Source organism: Hetaerina americana, unplaced genomic scaffold (assembly GCF_022747635.1).
Source record: "Hetaerina americana unplaced genomic scaffold, ioHetAmer1.1.p SCAF_2, whole genome shotgun sequence".
Lineage (NCBI taxonomy): Eukaryota > Metazoa > Arthropoda > Insecta > Odonata > Calopterygidae > Hetaerina > Hetaerina americana.
The window spans coordinates 72,247,657-72,267,548 of record NW_027286763.1 but is presented as its reverse complement, the minus strand read 5'-3'; the positions used below and the strand labels follow the sequence as shown (position 1 = coordinate 72,267,548).

The 19,892-nt window shown below is 43.0% G+C and overlaps 1 protein-coding gene across 1 annotated transcript in view; it reads left to right on the top strand.

The window, feature by feature from the left end:
- The first annotated feature begins 10,301 nt into the window (after window positions 1–10,301).
- LOC139687929 (eukaryotic translation initiation factor 5B) overlaps window positions 10,302–19,892 on the top strand; it is a 70,818-nt gene continuing 61,227 nt past the window's right edge. The window contains exon 1 of the mRNA XM_071585278.1: window positions 10,302–10,556. The gene's annotated coding sequence lies outside the window, so the exon portion shown is untranslated. The remainder of the gene's footprint in view (window positions 10,557–19,892) is intronic.

The following is a 19,892-nucleotide window of genomic DNA, read 5'->3' as shown; positions in this document are numbered from 1 at the left end:
CACATTAGATGAAAATACGGAGTTCCAAAGAGACCTGGCTTTATTATTCGAAATTCAGGAAAATTTAATGAAGTATTGAATTGGAGCAGTTATTTAGTATCGCATTACACAGGAGGAAAGTGTTCTAAATCCATGGACAAAGTGTTAATTAGGAGTTGGCTTGAGTCAAATGAGTTATGTTATATTTGGGGAAAATGCTTGCTGGTAAGGAGGAAGTAAGTTTGACGGGATTATTGGAGTCGCTAGGACGCGAGACCCAAAGCTAATATGCACCTAGGCACTATAAAATGTTGATGTAAAGGTGTTACTTTTCAATAAATAAATAAAAAACATTTAAAATGACATAATTCTATTCAGAATAGGATATTAACTAAGTATACAGAAATTGAATACACATTATAAGACACGAACAGTAATTCATGCAGTAATTTTGCCTATATAGTAATCAGAATCTATGTAGTATTAATTTTTATGCTGGTTTTATTTGCACAAGCACACATGGCATAAGCCCGGTGTTTATCGTCATCTTTTCCGTGGGCAAAGTTTTTTTTAGCGGTTTAAAATGATGAAGATTTAAGTTTATTCCATGAGGCTAGCTCTGGATCATTCCGTTTCTGACAAGCCATTTACAGCGAATGACCCCTGGTATATGAACTTTCTCTGATGGTGGACGACGTTACCGTGGTTTTATCTCGTACTTATTTAATTCACCTTCTCATTATATTCGGAAATATATCTGTGAGGCAATGTGACGTTTTGGTTTTCAAAACTTTGTGTAATAGAGACAGGATATGCTACTGGTGTCGAGGGACGAGTTTCACACAAGATAGTTTATAAATGTAATCAGTAAAGTTATCCGATAAGTTACAGATGAAAGCCTTGTAGGGACGATGGAACTTGAGTGAAAGTTCTTGAGAGAAATCATCTTATGCCACATTAACTTAGTGAGAGGGTGGTAGAATCAAGTTAACGCTAATTGTAGCTTTACAGTTACGGGGTTAAAGTGTTTTCAAAGTTTTCGAATACATAGAGATAAAGACTTTAAAACTTTACACATTTTCATTACTGCGTGTTTTTTTTGTTATTTCTACATTTTCGGTCGTAAATCCACAGTAGTAGTCTTTGAGTAGTTGCACTATCATTTTATTATTGATCAAACCGTGTTGCGGATTCGATATACATACCTGTATATGTTGAAGTTTTTATCGATGTGATAATAAGGTTCGGGAACGTTGTGAAATCACGTATTTGTGCGTGGAGAATTGTTTGCTTAATGATGTAGCAATTATATCTGAGCAATTGAATTATATATTCAGCAGTAAATAATCATTGGGAGGCTGAAATTCAATCTCAAAGCGCCTACGTGAAGGCAATCGTAAATAAATCTAGCAGAATCGAAATCCATCGCGATAGGCAAACTTTTGATATTTTATGGGTTTTGCGACATCGCCCAGAGCAACATAATCTCCCTCTCGATTTTCCCTGCGTGAATATGATGTCACTTTATTTAAGACATTGCGTTTGGTGTTAGGTTTTCTGATTAATTATTTTGCACCCTTCTTGCATAGGGAACATTTTTACATGTGCAGGTTTACAGCAAGGGAGGAAGTTGCCAGAAGAAACGAAAAAAAATGGGCGAAGGAAGTATTGACAGGGAACGAGATTAATAAGGGCACGAGAGAACGGAGACTGCTGGGTAATCGGGAAATGGGGGAGAGAAAGGTTCGCTTGGACATCACGAAGGCTGGCAAATGCCATGGAAGACAGAAGATGAGTTTATTGTAAGGGAAAATAAATTAAAATAAAGGAATTCAAAGCGATATGAAACAAGTATTAACTTACTGACACAATCCAAAACCTACTTTAATTAACGACTGTCTATTTCGGCTATATTTTCCCGAAGGAATATTGTATGGCCTCGGAAATGTGCCCCTCCTGGAAAGAAGAAGATCCCGATAGGAGAACGGATGCCAGCCTAGGCTTCTATCCTGCAGCGTATGCATCCCGCGAAACAAAACCTGTTGAAATTGAAATGGAAGCGAGCCACGCGGGTGGCGAGCCAGGCAAACCGGGGAGGGAAAATATTTCGAGCTGAAAACGTTCTCAATTAAGGAGAAACATTCCGAGTTCCTCTTTAAATCTTTGCTTTGCACTCGAGTTTGTTAGGTGCGGATGGAATGGAGATGACGTTGGCTCGTTGCGCGTGCATTAATTTTTCGTGCTTGCCCACGATTAACCCCGCCCAAGAAGGAATTTTTATTTCAATGAGGTCACATTTAAATCCAATAAAAGAACGTCTCAGACGCATTAGTGAAGATGGGAAAGAGGGAATACGGATCACCATAACTATTACAGCTGAGGGTGGGTGCTCGAAGTGTCTAGACACTTGACGAGATATACTTTAAACCTCTAAAAGTTATGAATAACGCAGTGTATATCTGTAAACCGAAGACATCTCATGCGTCATCTTTGAGCATTTATCTTAATGACAAATGTTTTCTTAACCCCTCACGTGAGTTTAATATTTCCACTCGGGAGTTTTGAGCATGGAACAGTATTTGTGCGAACTAAAAATTCAAGTATTTGGGTATCACCAGGATAAATATTTCAGGATGACTGCCCAAGTATACATTTTTTTAATCTGTTGCTAACGTAGCTTACACACGTAGCTTAGTACATCATAGATGAATTTATGTACGTGTATCTCTCTAGAAAAGTAAGATTAATTTTCCCGTGTTACCCGTGATGATATGGGTCCAAAATTTCTCCTTTTCACTTATTTGCCAACCACTTAATACTATATTCTATTAAAACCGACTCAAACATTTGATAATATTGAATAGAAAAACTTCATGGATTTTTGCAAATTAAACTTAAATTTTTAGTTTCTGACGGTGAAGGGATGCGTGGCATCGATAAAATGATAATGGTGGATTATATTGAATGAATTCAATAGAAGTTATCTACCCTCCCTCCAAAACTCCAAAGCAATTTTCAAAATGCTTCAGGAAATACTCCGTTGGAATAAATGTAACGCGCAAAGAAGCTGAGATAAAGAAGCAAAGGGACAGCCGTCCGTTGGAAATTACATCATCCCTTAGTCCAATTTCATGTATAAAATTCTTTTAAAAAGTAAAAAATTAATTTTTTTCGTAACCTGACATCTGCGTGTATAATTCCCTTGTGTTTGCGTGCCATATCATGCCCTCTAGAAGCTTCGGAAGACCTTTAAAGTTCAAACTTGGCACACTTATACTAGTTATCGACCACGACACAGGACCCAATGGAGCCGGATTATTTATTTTCCTCCAGTCGCGGGAGATCATTAGGGTGAGGTACTATAGATCTAAAATACGATACTCTACATGTCTTCGAATTTATAAGGAAATATTATACGATACTTTAGAAGTAATTTCAACTTGAATAATGACAAATTTGGACCAAAGAAACATTAGGTAAATAGACTCGGAAGGTGCCCGTTGCTGTAGGGAGAGTTGGATGGGAAATGAGGTTGTAGCTCTGGCTCCTAGCCACCTGTTTCTTAAGGGTTAGTGCGCCCAGAAACTCGTGTAAAGATGAAAATAATTTCATCTTAGTCTCTCAGAAGTAGTAAGGGTATGTATACATATAGATCCTCCGATGAAGAGACCTCCATGATCCTCATATTACCACGAGGCCAACTAAATATACATAACAAATGACGTACAAAAGTGAAGACCTATTGGTAGATAAATCTGCCCAATCAATTGGGTAAAAATACATATAATAATCCATTACATTCGAAAAAGTTCAAGTGTCAGCATATTGCTAAATATCTAATTTTGCCTACTTTACATGGCTCAAAAAGGTTTAATACAACACTAATGATGATAACACATTTAAACCATAACACTAGTTGAAAGAAAGGTTTTCAAGGAGTTCATATTCTTTACACTACGAGCGATTTAGTTCAATTTTAATGTCAAATAGTTACAAAAAAAGCAAGAATACTTCAAAATACAATTTTATCACGTACCATCTCCGTTATTCTTTTCCCACCGTTTCGCCATTTTTTCGTGATTTTAATTCAACTGCCGTTGGAAATTTCTTTCTCCTTCCCATTTATGTTTTCTTATCATTAAAGTTGCATTTTATTTATAAAAAGAGACGTTTCAGGCGTGATATGGTGGAATATCATGATTAATTAAAAATAGCAATTTTCCACAAAAATAATTATTTTTGTGGAAAATTGCTATTTTTAATTAATTAATTGCATTTTATTGTTAAATGAGATCACCCCGCATGTCGCAGGCGAGCTCATGTGCTAGTATTTGCATAATCAAATAAAATAGTTTGCGTGGGAACTATCGAGGTGGATCTCAATGCAAGAAACCCTCGGATCACCGCCACGAGAAAGGTGTTTATCATCCCCTTAAACCGGAGGCTGTGAACTTTGTCGCCATGAATCTCGCTGTGGCTGGTGGCATCAATGGGACAATGGAATGTACTTCGGCGGAGCGTCGATCTAATACCGGCTGATAAAACACCATCTAACCGCTGCGCACTAAATCATTCTAGGAAGGGAAGAGGCGTGACGAAAAAAATACCCATTACATAAAAATGGGTTTCAACAGCAGCGCTGCCTCAAACCGTTCGTGGACTTGTCTAAATATTTATTTCGTATGTTCTTACTTGTTCCATTCGGCGAAACGGCATTGACACTGAGACTTTAGGGGATGTTATCCTTCCACTGCCTCTTTGATTCGCTCAGCCAAACCCTGCAGTTGACGCGGAGAATATTTGAGAAGGGCGTCCCATCAACCGCATCTCTAGATCCCGCCTCCCTTTCTCCCTCTCTCTCTATCTCCCATTCTCGCCCTTCTGATTGAATTTCCCGGGCGGCACCAATCATCGCAGCTGATTTTCAAGGAAGTACATCACAAAAACTCCTGCCCCGCCCCTGCTGTAATGCGTTTAACGCACACGCAACTAACAAAGGGGAGACTTACTGTAAAGTGTCCCCCCCCCAGAAAGAAATGGGAGGGGAGGACGCTTGGTTGGCTAGGGAGGTATAAATCCTCCTCAAATAGTGGCACACTGCGAGTCAAGCGAGCAGAGGGCGTCGAGATGAGTTGGGAGGACGAGGAGGGTGGTTAGAGAAGTCTGTCGACCTTTAACTGGTCACGTAGGGCGCAGTATTCCATTTCCACTCTCTCCTCGGGCACTCACAAAAATGTGAAAGCATTATGTGAGCGTGTATATGTGTAAATGTCTTCGGATAGAACCAACACTGAAGCAATGAAACCAATCAAAGTCAAAGAGAAGTGATGACTGATTTCGGAGGAATTGTTGGACCTCATTACAAATTGAATTTTCGTATATAATTGTAGTGACTTTCGCGAGTTCCTTTTGTGCGATATCAGCGATTTTTAGCAATCATTTTTGTAGTAGATACTGTAATGGCAGCATATTGGATAGGTGTGTAATTACCTTCTCTTGGGATAGACAGTTCTTAATATTCTCGTTGGGTTAAACGATATTTCAGTACATATTGGAGATTTTTAATATGTTGCCCGAATAAACAAAAAACATTTTTAGCAGTGTAATAAGTTTCTGAAGGTATCAAAATGTTAAACATTTACTAAAAAATAGATTGATATTTTCCTTTAAATTTATTTACCTTTCTGATAATCTTTTGAACTTTATTTTGAAAATTTGTTTAGACGTGATAATGCTGTATTTATTTAATACATTTGGTTTGGACATATGGATGTTGAGATAGATGTAAAAGGTAAAACGGATGGAAAGGAAGACAATCGAAGTTTACCAGGCATGTTTGGGGAAGATAGAAGATTGCAGGGAGAAATCTGAAGGATGCAGGGAAGGAGGATGCAGAACATTTTAATTGGGGATGGAATGTTGTAGACTGCGGTAGAAGGGAGGATGTCAGTCGACAGAGGTAGGTCTAAGTGACGGCCTAAAGCTTTCATGCCTTAATGGAACTATATACGTATTGTGTTGCTTATGAATTCTGAATCAGTACTCATAATACCTAAACCGTAATAGGCCATGTTAATGTATCGAGCCACGAAGCAAGTTAATTCATTTTAACACCTACAAACGCCACAAATCCGGAGTTAATTCCATAATGTTATGCATAACATTGTAATGTTAATGCGATTAAGCGATTAAGACGTAATCAGGGATATTTTGCTGCGCATAAACCTATTTGAGAAAAAAATGCTGAATTATTGATCGCACAATTGAGTACATCCATCAGTATCAATATCATTAATGCACATGCAGTGCGACAATAGCGTCATCTTCATCGAGTTAAGGAGACGGTGTGCAAATCGAGAGGTATTTTTAAAGTAATTTTTTGGGTTAGGGTAAATTTTTAAGTCGCACTGCTGTAACGTACTTCTACATGTATGCTCTGACTAAATCGCCAAAAATATCCCTAAAATCCAATGACACACCACAATGCCTTATTTTTAAGCTCTGCATATGTCATATCTCCCTTCATTCCAGCCAAATTCCCTATTATTTTCCTCCCTTTTGAATCGCTTCCTCAGCATTCTCTCCTCTTTCTCTCACACTTTCATCTTCAATTTTCATCGTCGGTGACCCATTTCCTAGCGAACAACGGATAATTGTTAATAAGTTCTTCCGTTAGAATCAATCGTATGTGATATAAATTCGGCGTGCCTAATTGAACAGAGGGTGACATTCATGAAATGCATCGTCTCCGTAGCCGGTGGATTGAAATTTTTCGCGAACTCAAATCGTGTCGCAAAACCTCCCTCGAGGTTTGAAATCCGAACGTCTCCACCAACCGGTTCCCTCCCGCGCCGACCCGTAACGAGGGATGAACTCGCGGCTCTCCCAACCTCCCCAATTTTTATTCTCATACCACTCCATGTCCGTATTCCTTTTTTTTTTTTTTTACACCATCCGTCCTTGCCGTCACAAAGAGTCAAAGACGAACATCGTCGTCTCCTACACCACTTTATTCCCCTGCCCTCCCCTTCCGACCCCTGCGTCCGTAAATCACACTGAGGAAAAAGTAGCCGTCCGTCGGATGGGACGTTAAGCCGCGGACCCCTTGGCGCCTTTCGTAAAGAGTAGGCTAATGCCGACGCCGGGTTTCATCCTTTCCTTTCCATCCCCTATGGCGCAAATGACCTCAGCTGTCGGTCGCCTCCCCTCAAAACTACTACTACTACCCCCAGGAAAAAGTACTCGCTCACGGGGGAGGGGGGCAAGAGTAAAAAGAATGGAGCAGAGGACGGAAAGGGCGTGGTGGCGGGAGAGAAAGGAGAGAGACGGAAGGAAGAATAAACGCGGAGGAGGAGACGGATGGATAAACGCATTTAGTATCACGGTCGAAGGCAGCGGTGACGGAGGGCGAGGAATGGAAGGAGGGAGATGCGGAGGAGGGGAGGATAGAGTCGAGGGAGGTGGTGCTCTCGGGGAAAAATAAAAAGGGACCAGACGAATGAATACGTGATATGGGATGAAAGGCCGCCCGGCTGGGTCGTCGGCGGTGCCGGCGGCGGGATACCGAGAAGGATCCCCGTGGGCGGAGGCGCCTGGGGGGTGGGGGTAGGACGTAAGGGGGTGGGAGGTAAGGGGGGTTGTTCGGGGGATTGAGAGAAGGGATCGAGAGCACGCTTTTAAAAGTGGGAGAGTCAGGGCTTCGGGGGTGGAATAATGGAGGTGGGATGTGGAGGTGGGGGAGGATGTTGGGTGGGGCAAAGTGGGGCGGGGTCGGAGCGGATGCTTGAGGGGCGGGATGTAAAGGCAACGTCTTCCGACACGGGGTTGAGTGGGTGGGGAGCCAAGGAGGGGAAAGGGGTTGAGGGAAAGAAGGAAGCAAGGTCGGTCGGTTGAGCAGAAGGAAATGGACGAAGAGGGGAGGGGCGGAGTGGGGGAAATGAAGGAAAAGAAAGCGAACACAGGAAAGTGAGTGAAGAGACATGATGTTGAAGGGGAGTTGGTCGCCAGTGTACCCACAAGCTTCCCACGTCGACGGTCAGGGTTCACGCCTCACCTGCACCTACATATTACCCTGGAAAACGTCATGCGGGCGTGCGGCATAGGTTAGATGATTACCCATTGGCGAAATCGATAACTATCGGCATTCGGTGTTTATCGCTGGATATTTTGAATCCGTCAACTACCGCCACTGTACGTATAGGCACCGTTTCCCAATAACATTAGGAGATAGATACTATCATTGTCAAAAGTATTTGGACAGTCACCAGCATTCCGAGAATGGTGGAATGTGAAATACGTTGGATATGCTGGCATTCAATGTCTGGCAGAAATTCCAGCCTTTCTCAGCAATGTGAAACATTCTCGGCCCAAGTGTCTGCCAGATGCTGAATGCCGACATAATGAACATTTCAACTTACCCGAGCACTGTGTACATTGGTGACGGCCAACAGACTTTAAGAAATGATAGCACATGCATAAGGGTATATACTTACCCCCCTCAAGCCCTTTCATCTCGGGTTAATCAACGACGGAAAAATAGCCCGATTATACGTTGAGACCGAAAGCATACCCTCTTTTACAAATTTATCCCGTAGTCATCTAACCTTGTCCACTTCTTTCACTTGAGCCACATTAAAAAAATCTACCAGATTGAATATAAACTCCTGTTCCTGAAAAGTATTTATCAGATTGAGCCTGATACCAACCTCTTTAATTTAGCCCTTGGAACGAGATGGGATGAGAAATTTGAACCAAGTCGAAGGAAGGAAGTTCGTGGGAGAAGAGGATGAGAGACTGAAATAAATCCCTTAATGGCGCCCTCCACTTAAGTCCGGTCGTATTCTTTCTCAGCTTCTATTTCTCCGGGTCGGCCATTAGGCTCTTAATTATGTCGGGACGATGAAAGCGGATACAAGCGCGGCAACCACCGACATCATGAAGGATTCGGTGCCTCCTCGGCTTGTGACATGAACGCGAAGACTCCGTCGCGTCGCGTGTTCCACCATGTCGGCGATATCGGGACACGTTAATGTCCAAGAGCATCTGTAAGATATCCGACAGCCTCTTCACAGACCACATCATCTGATGACCGCGAGAGAATAGTCGGTTGGAGAAGACGAAAACAAAACTTCAACGCTTGCATCGAAAGAGACGTTTTTACGAGACAACCGAGGAGCGGGTTGGGTTACTTGTGAGATAGACAGAGAGAGAGAAAAAAAATAGGGGGGAAGTGAGATCTTGGTGGATTGCACGCGTCCATCTTCGACGTTCTCGGGAGCGTAACAGGTCGTTTAGTGGGGCGTGAGCGAGAGGGAGGGGGAGTGGGAACGGGAAGGTCGAAAGGAATTGATCGGAAGGGGTACGGAAAGGTAATAGGTAAACCTTAGGGGATATCCCGCGAGTCCAGGGATCCGGGGGCGAAAAATAAGTGCTACGTAGTGCACACAAAATTTCAACGCCCCCAACCCCGGCAGCCGCCCCTCTCCCCACCCGTGGGACGCGCGGTGGTATGGAAGAGGAGAGGGAAATAAATCTCGCCCTAGAAGAGTAGGAATGGGAATAAAATTCAACTGAGAGAACAGAGAGAAAGAGAGGAAAAAAGAAGGAAAAGGAAGTGGTTCCGTCGGGATGGAGGGTGGCGCTGGGCGAGGGGAGAGTGTGGATGGAATAAATTCATCCACAGGGCGGGAAAGCTGGACAGAGAAGACCGGGGGAAAGACAAAAAAAAACATTAATTTTCTCTCTTTCTCTCTCACACGCACACACGCTCGTCCTCTTTCTTTACACGCACACATCCGCTCTTTTAAGGGGATGGGAATCGTTAAGAGGGTTGTTGGAATTGCTTGGAAATAAATTTGTTCGTGGCGAGAACGGGAGGGGACTCTCGAAGGGGATGTGGAGAAAGGAATAAAAAGGGGGAGGGTCGATCGGGAAGGAAGGATTGGAAGCGTAATGGATGGAGAGAGAGAGAGAGGAAAGGTGCGATTGAAAGGGAGGAGGAGTTGGAGTGATGGGGTGGAGACCAAGAGTGAGGAAGAAAGGGAGACGGGGAGATAAAGGGCGGGGGAGCGGGTGGGAGAGGATGGTTCTGGCGGCGAGGTGGGGGAGACCTGCCCGGGTGCAAGGCGACGCGAGCACGGAGCCGGGTCCCCGGCGCAAGCGCTCTTTCCCGGCGAGTACCACTCACCACTCCCCGCGCCCGACACGTATCGATCCCTTGCTCCGGGAGAGCAGGACAAGCCCTTTTTCGGACCCCCCCATCTCAACTCCGTTCCCCACCTCCGTATCTTCCGTCCCTTTCCTTCCTCCCCCGTCATTATAAAAGGGGCTCAGGGCCGGGCTGTCTCGGCACTTGAGAAGACGAGTCGTAGAGGTTGAGGTCCGAGCGCGTCCACACGATCCGATACATCCCGAGGGCGGCCCCCACCAACACCGCACCAACCCACCCCCGGCTAGGAGGGGTTTCGGAGGAGGAAGGCCGTAAGATTTTCCGGAAGGGAATCCTCCCCCGTGACCTCGAGGGCGGGGGAAGGCGGACGGGAGGTCCGGTGCCCGGCGAGGGTGCTGCGGACGTCAAGGTGGGTGTGGGTTGTTTGCCTTTATCTAAGCGTGCGTGGTATTGTGGACAAACAAACAAGTCTATCGACAGAATACTGACTCTAGCATCTAAACCCGCAACCGATTCCCTTCATCGTTCTTTTGCCTCAACCTCTCTCTCCTTTCCCCTCACTATCAGAAATCTTTATTCGAATTTTCGACGACTACCATGTTTCTTTTGTTCTCGCTCGATCGCTACATGTCCATCCTCCCTCATTCATGCTTCTTTCCTTCCGCGATTTAATTCTCTAGTCTTAACGCCATTTCGTTCCTTATTCCAAATACCATTTTCCAAATACCAAATACTAATTTTCATTCTTCTTTCGTCGAAAATTTTGAAATTTCATATTACAACCGAAGTAGACGGTCTAAAACCGTGAGTGACTTAACGTATATACCGGTATTCATATAATTCTTTTGCCCATTTATCGCAAGGTATACTCAAAAAGGGTTTGGAGGGTTTAAAAGATATATATATATACCTTATTAAGACTCTGAAAGTGAGCGAGCAATAGAGAGATATATATTAATGATTAGTAATTGTCCAAGTAGTACAGTATGTGGAATAAAATTGTAAATTTCACGATTTTTTTTATCAGGTGTATAAACATGTTATTCCGCTTGCCGTGCAAATCAATAGCATACACAGAGATATTGTCTAAATTTTTAGTGGAATTATTCGTAAATGTGCTTTTCCTTGCACCCTCCCCCCACTCCTCAAGTCTTATCACTCTGCGTTTACCTCAAGGAATCGGGAATGCAAATTCTCTTCACAAGCCCGTCAACTCCGGAACACTTTTTTTTAATCCACAAGCCCATGCGGGCCATCAGAGATTGGTCCTCTTTACTCTTATTTGAAGCACCCATCGTGGTCTTCAAGCAATCGCAGTAAATTCGTAGATTTAAGATATATTCGTTTCGCAGTTGATTCCATTTGAATTAAATAAAATGATTACGCGATCGTTTCTCATAAAACTTCACCAACTTTTTACCCATAAGGAATCAAATTCACAGCATGCCTCACTTAATCGGAGAATTGGTGCATATTTTTTTGGTCACCTATGTTCCCATTCATTCATATAGAACCGTTAACTCGGCTCTCTTCGACGGTCGCGATGTCTCGTTCAAAAAAGAAATACCCAAGTCAATCGGAGCGTTGGGTCACTCTGGAAATCCGCGGGATACCTGCGCGATAAGGCCATCCTCCACCCATTACACCACCACCTTCCCATTCAACCTTCTCGGCTGGACACTGAAGGCAGTTCCTAGCTGCTCCGAAGGGGGAAAATTCATACCCCCCCTCTCCGAGTCACGCAACCGCAGGACTTTGTTGGGGATCGAAATATATTTAACTACATTTGACTACATGGCATGCTTGTAATGGCGGCCGCCGACTCCCGTGCCTCGTTCACTTTTCTCTCGTCGGTGGACCGAGGTTCCCCCTCACCCCCGCTCTCCTATTGTGCGTCCTCCCCATCCCACCCCCCAGCGACCGAAATCGTTATCGTCAGCTATATAAGGGGACTGTGCTTCCTCACGCGACCGAGAAAAACCCGCCACTCGTGATTTTTTTCTCTCTCTCTCTTTTCTCTCCCCATTTCATCGCTCGCCGAAAGGTTGAATCGCCCAAGAAAACCCCTCACTCGCCCCCACCCTTCACTCCCACGACCAACCACCCTCGGTGACCGCACGGTCAACTGCACGAAATGGTCCTTCCGATAATATCGCGGTTGTATTTTAAACGAGAAGGTTCAAAAGTTCCACTGTCGGGGCACTGTTTTCTTTCCCCTTACTCTGAAAAAGTGTAGAAGAGAGAGACAGAACGCAACTTTCCCTATCCCAATTCTGGGGTAAAATATAAATTTTTTAATGTTCTTTGATCTTCATACGTATGAATCCAATTATTTTTGTTCAATCAGTAATCTTTCCTACGATGATAGATACATGGTTGGTCGGGTTAACCTGTTGGATGAAGTGCTCACCTGATCATCAAATTGTTTGTTTCGGTTCCCGCTTGGGTAATGATATTTTCTCTTGTTTTAAGTTAAATAAACAGTAATAGGATCGATATTATAGTATCATGTAGAGACTGAGAAAGCAATTATCTCGACCATTAATGAAATATTCGTTCGAAGTTTTTAGTAAAGCGCCTTGTGGGAACTTCTATTTATCGCACGAATGCGCCAGGGGAGGAAAATTATTCATCAAATCTTTAGTCCCGCGGAAGACGGGTGCCACGCTCCTGTTGCGAATGCTGTCTTCGCCATTCCTCCCTTCCTCTCCCGGAGGTCGGTCGAGTCCACTTTGGTGTGGGGGTAGGTGTGTCGGGGGAGGGGCCGCAAACCCTGATCATGAATAGGGGTGGGTGGAAATCGACTGACACCGCCGCCTTTACTTCCTCCTCGAATCTCTTCTCCTCAACACTCTCTGTATTCGGGTACAAGGAGAGCTGAATGCCGATGATGCTCTCGGAAACTGCAAACTGCTCCATGACGGGCAAGTCACCCTCACTTCCAAGTCCCGCCATTTTGGCCCAACTGGACGCTAAAACATTTTCATTTGATGCATTACACAGCATTATAGCTACGGGATGAATCAGCATGGATAAAAAAGTTCAACACGCAACACTACTTCGTCCTAGTATAAAATGCTGTGAGGTATAATGAATACCCACGTATCAACGGAATGAATAACACAAAAAGGCGAATGAATCAACCCTAACTTTTGCATTTTTTGGTAAGGGTCATCGACGTCAGTAGTAGGCAACATTTTATAGGTTAATTTCATACTGGGATAAACTAACTACTTAATAATTCGTAGAATTTACTTACTTCAAATCCTCTTCACCCTGAAGTATTTCATTCCCGTTAGTAAATGATGGATGCAATTCCTACATTCCTTAATGGGGGTGATTTAAATTTCCTGCACAGCCAGTGGTTTCCTGGGTACCCTCGATACCGAGAGAATCTCCGAGTGGGGATAGATTAATGCACATGAAGAGAGAGAGCAAACACTGGGAGTTCACGGTTCTGCCCCTCCCGACGTTTTCCACAACGACTCCGAGATCCCCTCAAACTCGACTCTTCCCTCTGGGCGATCCCACAGAGAGCAAGCACCCCACTCCAGTTCGAGTGTCTCTCCGCCATTCATTCGTTCGTTTGCGCTATTGCTCCCTCTCCCGCGCACTCTTCCTCCGGAGCTCTGCCACTGGGGGGGAAATGGGGTAGAAGTGCTGTGTGTTTACCCCGCGGAAACAAACGAGGGGCGATAAATTCAGGGGAGCGCCTCGTTGGAAGACGATTCCGAGGCGCCCCACGCCACCCCCTCCCGCGGCGGATGCCTCTGACACGTCGCACGGTTCCACATCCCTCCTCTCGTTTCACCCGGCGCTGGAGGTGGAGGGGGTGGGGTGTCAGGGGCAAGGAAATAAAAACGCCTAAGGGACGGACGGGGAAATGCCCAACACCGCCACTCGTCGACGACCTCATTTGTGTTGAATCGGGCAGCATTCCTCCGATAAATACGCGAACCTGCCTTGGGAATTTAAAAAAAAGAAAAAATAGTGTTTCACGCCTCAGTGAATTTTTGTCCCAATGGAGACAGAAAAGCGATGGGTATATTCTTTTAAATTCCTTTTTCCGAATGAAATAATCTCTATGGTCAAGAAAAAATCCAACCTGTCCATTTTACATCCCTGGAGATCAACGAAAATACACTCGGACATCCCCGGGAAAATAATGGGATTAAACTGTGAAATATTTGAGGAAAATAAATATTCATTTTGATGAATGTGTGTGCTGGAAAGTAATTTCAATCGCCCACCGTCAAAAATATAATAATTTTGATTTATTCTCATAATTAATGGTCGTCCTTTATTTCTTATTTTTGGGCGCGTGTATTTCTTTAGAATCAATCAATAATTTTCAATATCCCTAGGCGTTTTTTTAACATAAGCCGATAAAATCGATGATGAAAAATTATTTAATTCGCAAAAGGATTCCATGCGAATTAATGTCGATGGGTTTTTACTGGGACTAGAGACAATAATCTGTCTCGACAGTTGCTAGCAAATCCTGATGATATAATCTTCCAAAAATAGTATCCAATTATGCATTATTCAGAGACTGGAAATATCTTCGTAACTCGGAGACAGCAAAAATGAAAAATTGGATTGAACGTTTTGAAGATTCCCTAATTAGGCTCCTAATCGTGCTGGTTATCACGGAGACGAATTCTCGTTTTTCTCTCACATTTCTAAATAAAACAAACAATTATTCCACCCTGCGCAGCCTGTTTGTATTTATAGAACGTTATTGGACCTTTTTATCAAAGACCTGACGTGGGTTGTGATTTATCAGATATGGATTGGCTCATAAATACGATAAGGGGCAATTAACTGTTTCCAGCGTGACTAATGCTACTCCTAAGTGGCGACACGTATGTCGTAGCCTTTTTTAAATAAAGCCTTGGGTGGGACGTAGTTGTTTTTGTCATTCAAGCAGAAAGAGATAACAGAAATAGCTGCAATCAATTTTAGTCCTATGAACCGGTCATTTTAGTAAGTAAAACATTTACCTTCTTTAAAGAAAGGGTATAGAAATGAACGGCTAAAGAAACACGGAATGAATTCAATCGGAGAATCAGAATTGATAAACTACAGTTAGACAATAATTGGAACGGATTGATGCAACTATTTTCCTCATATATTGGTGTTAACGTTACCAAAATGATTTCCCAATCATTCTGTTTACTACTTAACCTATAATGATCTCCATTTGTGTGAGACAAACTTTACATTCAATTACGATGACCAACTTGTTAATAATTCCACTTACGTCAATGATCTTTTATTTTCCTGATCTACCCTGGGATCTAACAGATTCTTATTGTTGAATAATTAATGTAATTCGAGAATAGATAGCCAGACGGGCTAACCTGTAGGCTAAACCAGTAGTGCTGCGATGGAATCCATTTTCTGGGAATCCAGGAAGTTTTCGGTTTCGGGTTACCATTGATGGCCTCCGTATTTTTAGAGTGGAATTATCCTAGGGGTCGAACCAGGTTAAAATTAACTACTGCCACGAACTCTTATTAGGAACAAAATGTTCCTTCTGTTTAATTTAACCCATTATCCACTACAGTTAATAATGGATCAGCCGATTTTCCTGCAGTATTGTTTACGATAGAGACTTTCTATTTCTCATTTAGCGAAATGTCCTGCAGTTAATAGCTTATCCCAACAGCCATCACTCACCCATCCAACCCCTCGCGAAAGTCCACAGATTTCATGATAGCAACGCTCCGTGACTCGACAAATTAAAGGGATTGACCCTAAATCCATTCCAGTGACCCATTCCAACGACTCCGGGAGGTTTTAGGCAAGCCCCGTTATTTCCAGCTCAACCATTACACCGATTTTGGTCGACGATCCGCGCGCTCAATCGCCAGAACGTCGACCGCGTTCGTTCCACAGGGAGAGGAGCAGAACTTCAATCGTTCCCGTACAAAAAGATCCCTTAACCCCTCACTCCCAGGGTGTCTGCGTGCCCCCGGGACATTTAGCTCGTCAACCGCGTCAACCATTGTCTTGCGCACGGGCTTCCGTACTGTGCGTGTGAGGGTCGTGGCACCTGTGGCTCCGGAACAACGATCGTCTTTTTTTGTCAGGTCGACCGATGGAGGCTGTTTCTCCCCCCCTTTGCCGTCGATGCTTACACGATGGCTCCGTGGGGATAGAGAGTGTGATAGGTCGCGTTCGGCGTCCGATATTTCGACCTGAGTCGGCTGTTGAGTCGATGTGCTCGTGGTTGGGGCTGAACACGGCGGTGCTCCATCGAATGGCGCTTTTGTGGATCGAATGACCGTGGTGTTATTCTCGCTTCCACTCTGGTCTCGGATCTCTATCTCCCCTGACCCCCGCGCCACCTGGACCCCTATCGTTTCTTTATTTAGATGGCGTATCGCTCCAGCCCTTATTGGCTCTCTGGTTCCTCCCTATTAACCCTTCCAACATTGTAGTGGGGCATTATCAGGGGATTACAGTCCATGATTCACGTTTGTTGTCTCAAAGCGGATGGTCCTTAGTTATATTGCTTTATTTTTCCCAGGAAAAGCCTTTGAAAAGTCGAAATTACCAATTAAGGATCCACCTCTTCGATGGAATTGATCGTAGATTGATATCGCGGGGTTTAATGTTCTTTGGAGGCTCTTTTTTAGATTGAAAAATGTCACCTAATATCAATCTATACATGACATAAAAAATAAAATAATTCTTGTGAAATCGTCCTATTTGTATGTTGAAAGATGGAGTTTAGGCTTGAAATATGCAGGCAGGTTGAGAATTCCATAAGAATTCAGAATGAGCAGCTCGGATATGCCTACTAATTTTTCACATTCAGCAGCATCCTTGTGTTGCAATTTTATTCCACTTGAAGTAAGGATAGAGAGACCCCTAGTTAGTACTCTGGCCAATGATTTCATGAAATTCTGATTGAAAAAAAGAAGCTAATTTCCCAAGTTCATTAGAATGCCCAATTCCGGTAATTCATCAAAATCGAGAACAAAAATATATGAGCCTAAATGACCCTTGTATCGAATGTTTTCTCGAGCTTGAATCAGTATTTATATATCACAAATCTCGAATTTTTGTACGGTGTGAAAGAGAAGGCACATTTCAGGGAATAAATATTTTTGACCATTTTAAGAAAACTTAAGACTTAAAGTAGTGATCTATCACATAGTCGTAAGATGAGATAAATGCAGAAAATCGTAAAGCTTTTCATTTCCTTCATTAATACAATGAAGTTGGAAAGATATATATATAGGGCATTTTTGGGGAGATTTTTGAGTAATTAGGTATCGCCTTGGTGTAACCCTTCCCGGGATACACACCTTACGCCTCCTTACACATACCTCACACAATTGTGCCTCGCCGTTCCTTCTCGCGGTAGGAATAATCAAAAGGCCTGTTTCATACAAGTTATACGCTTTAACTTTTTAATGATTTCTTATAGTGGTAGTTTTTAGGGGAGGCGACCGACAGCTGAGGTCATTTGCGCCATAGGGGATGGACAGGAAAGGATGAAGGGTGGAGAGAAACCCGGCGTCGGCATCAGCCAAGGGGTCCGCAGTTTAACGTCCCATCCGACGGACGGCGCACTCACTCAAAGCGCCCTCCACAAAGCACCTCAAGTAGGGATCGAGATACCTCTGAAAAATATTCAACACCGCCGGGATTTGAACCCTCACCCTCTGGGTGGGAAGCCAGTACGTTAGCCCCCGCACCATCTCGATCCCCATCTAATGTTGTATTTTATTCTATTGTCATAATGCTTAATTACCTGTTATTGAAAGAATCGCTTGAATGCCTGCCCACCAAAAAACAAATTCCGAGAGAGGAACGTCGCAGAATGCGCCGGAAACTAATTCTTCGACTGCAGTACGGGTAAAAGGGAGCAAAAATAAAGTATTTTGCTGTGGTGATAGCTATCCCATTATCATCCTTTCGGGAGAGTTGCGGAGAGAATAGACATTAATCTGAAGCTAACCCTGAAAGGGTTTGAGAGGATTGGCGGCATTATTTTAGTTGAACGGTCATTTATCCTGAGGGCGGCTCACGCAACCCCAAATATAATTTTTCGATCTGATTCCTTTCTCTGTCCCTCTCTAAAAAAATCACTTCTCTCGCGAATGGTTGCCTTTTAAGCTTTCTGCTTTATCGAAGTGTTATTTTTATGAGTACGTTATTTTGTGAAACGCACTCTCCATTGAAGTTATGAGATTTTCTCGTGCCAGGAATAATAAATTCGTTGGCTCAAACCTACAAGAGACCAATGAGGGACAGATTTTTTAAAAAAAGCCTACACATAAATGTTATATTATATCCAATATCTCTTCATTTTACTGTCTTTGTTTCACGTATTGGAGCGGTTTAACCATTTGGAGGTTAAGCCGTTCGGAGGTCCTTGATCTGTTACAACATGACAAGAGACGTTTCAGGCATGATATGGTGGAATATCATAAATTAATGAAAAATTGTCAATTTTCCATAAAATAAAATGTATTCATGCGACCGAATTCAATGTAACTACACCGACCTGACGATGATGTAGTTACATTGAAACCGGTCGCATTTATAAATTTCATTTTGTGGAAAATTGCCAATTTTTAGCCTATTACAGCATTTTCTATTCAAGTTCACTTTTACGATAGTGTATTTTTCTTTAGATTTTATGGTACACTAATTGATTTTGCAATTTATTTAAAATATTTTCACTAAACTTTCTAATATCAACCGTCATAAGGGTGGAATTACAACACTTTAATCTTGTCACGAGCAGCCGGCGATCAAATAATTATTCAATCACGGCTATTAGAAAGAAAATTAACTCTCAGGTTTTAAAAAGTTTGGTGCATGTAAATGGCAATAGAAAAATGTGAAAACTTTAAATATCTATCCGTAGTCATTTTGAAAACGGAATACACGCGGAGTGCTCAAGTGAAAGCATAAGTTGTGCATGCTTGAAGGAATATTTTTGGCGCAGTTTCCGTCTCTCCCCTTATATTCCTTCGCAATTTTCTAAAATTTACCCTTGAACAGTAACCAGTGTAATTTGGGTGCAACAAAATCCTGTTCCGGAATAGGACGCAACGACCTTAAAAAAAACCATGGCCGCGAAACGTCAGATACATCCGGGCGATTACGTGAACCCAAGAAAATTTTTACCCGGGTAAATGTCATCTAAAAATACTACCCCCCCCCCACACACACACACCGTGCTTGAAAGCGGTATGGTGGGAGGGTGTTTGGTTTTGTGATTCGCAACGCCCCGCGGCATGTCACGGCATGACATTCGCCTCCGCTTAGATCGATGGGGAGGATGATTGATGAAAGGGAGTACTGAATGGTATTTCACTCATGAAGATGCCCTCTAAATGCTCTCCTTTCGCCTAATGGCATTTTTAATTTTTCATGTCACTCTAGCCTTCGTGACCTTGATACGTATGACGCATCTAGTTTTTAAACAAGTTCTCCAACTTTGACTGAACCGTGTACCTTTTACTCCCTGCAGAACTTGGAATTAAATCGATGAGGCTATAGAAAAAATGCATGTAAGACAATGTTATCTAGCTGCATAGAGATTCGGACTCGTTTCTGAAATTTTCCTACCGTGATTATTACCAGTTTCTTAAATTATGTATATATTACCAGTTGTGCAAAGAAGATATTGCTTCAAACGAAATCCATGCAGAGTAGAAGATAGCACCATGTGCACAGCTTCTGTTAACTAGGAAAACTGTCTATATTTCCAGTTTTC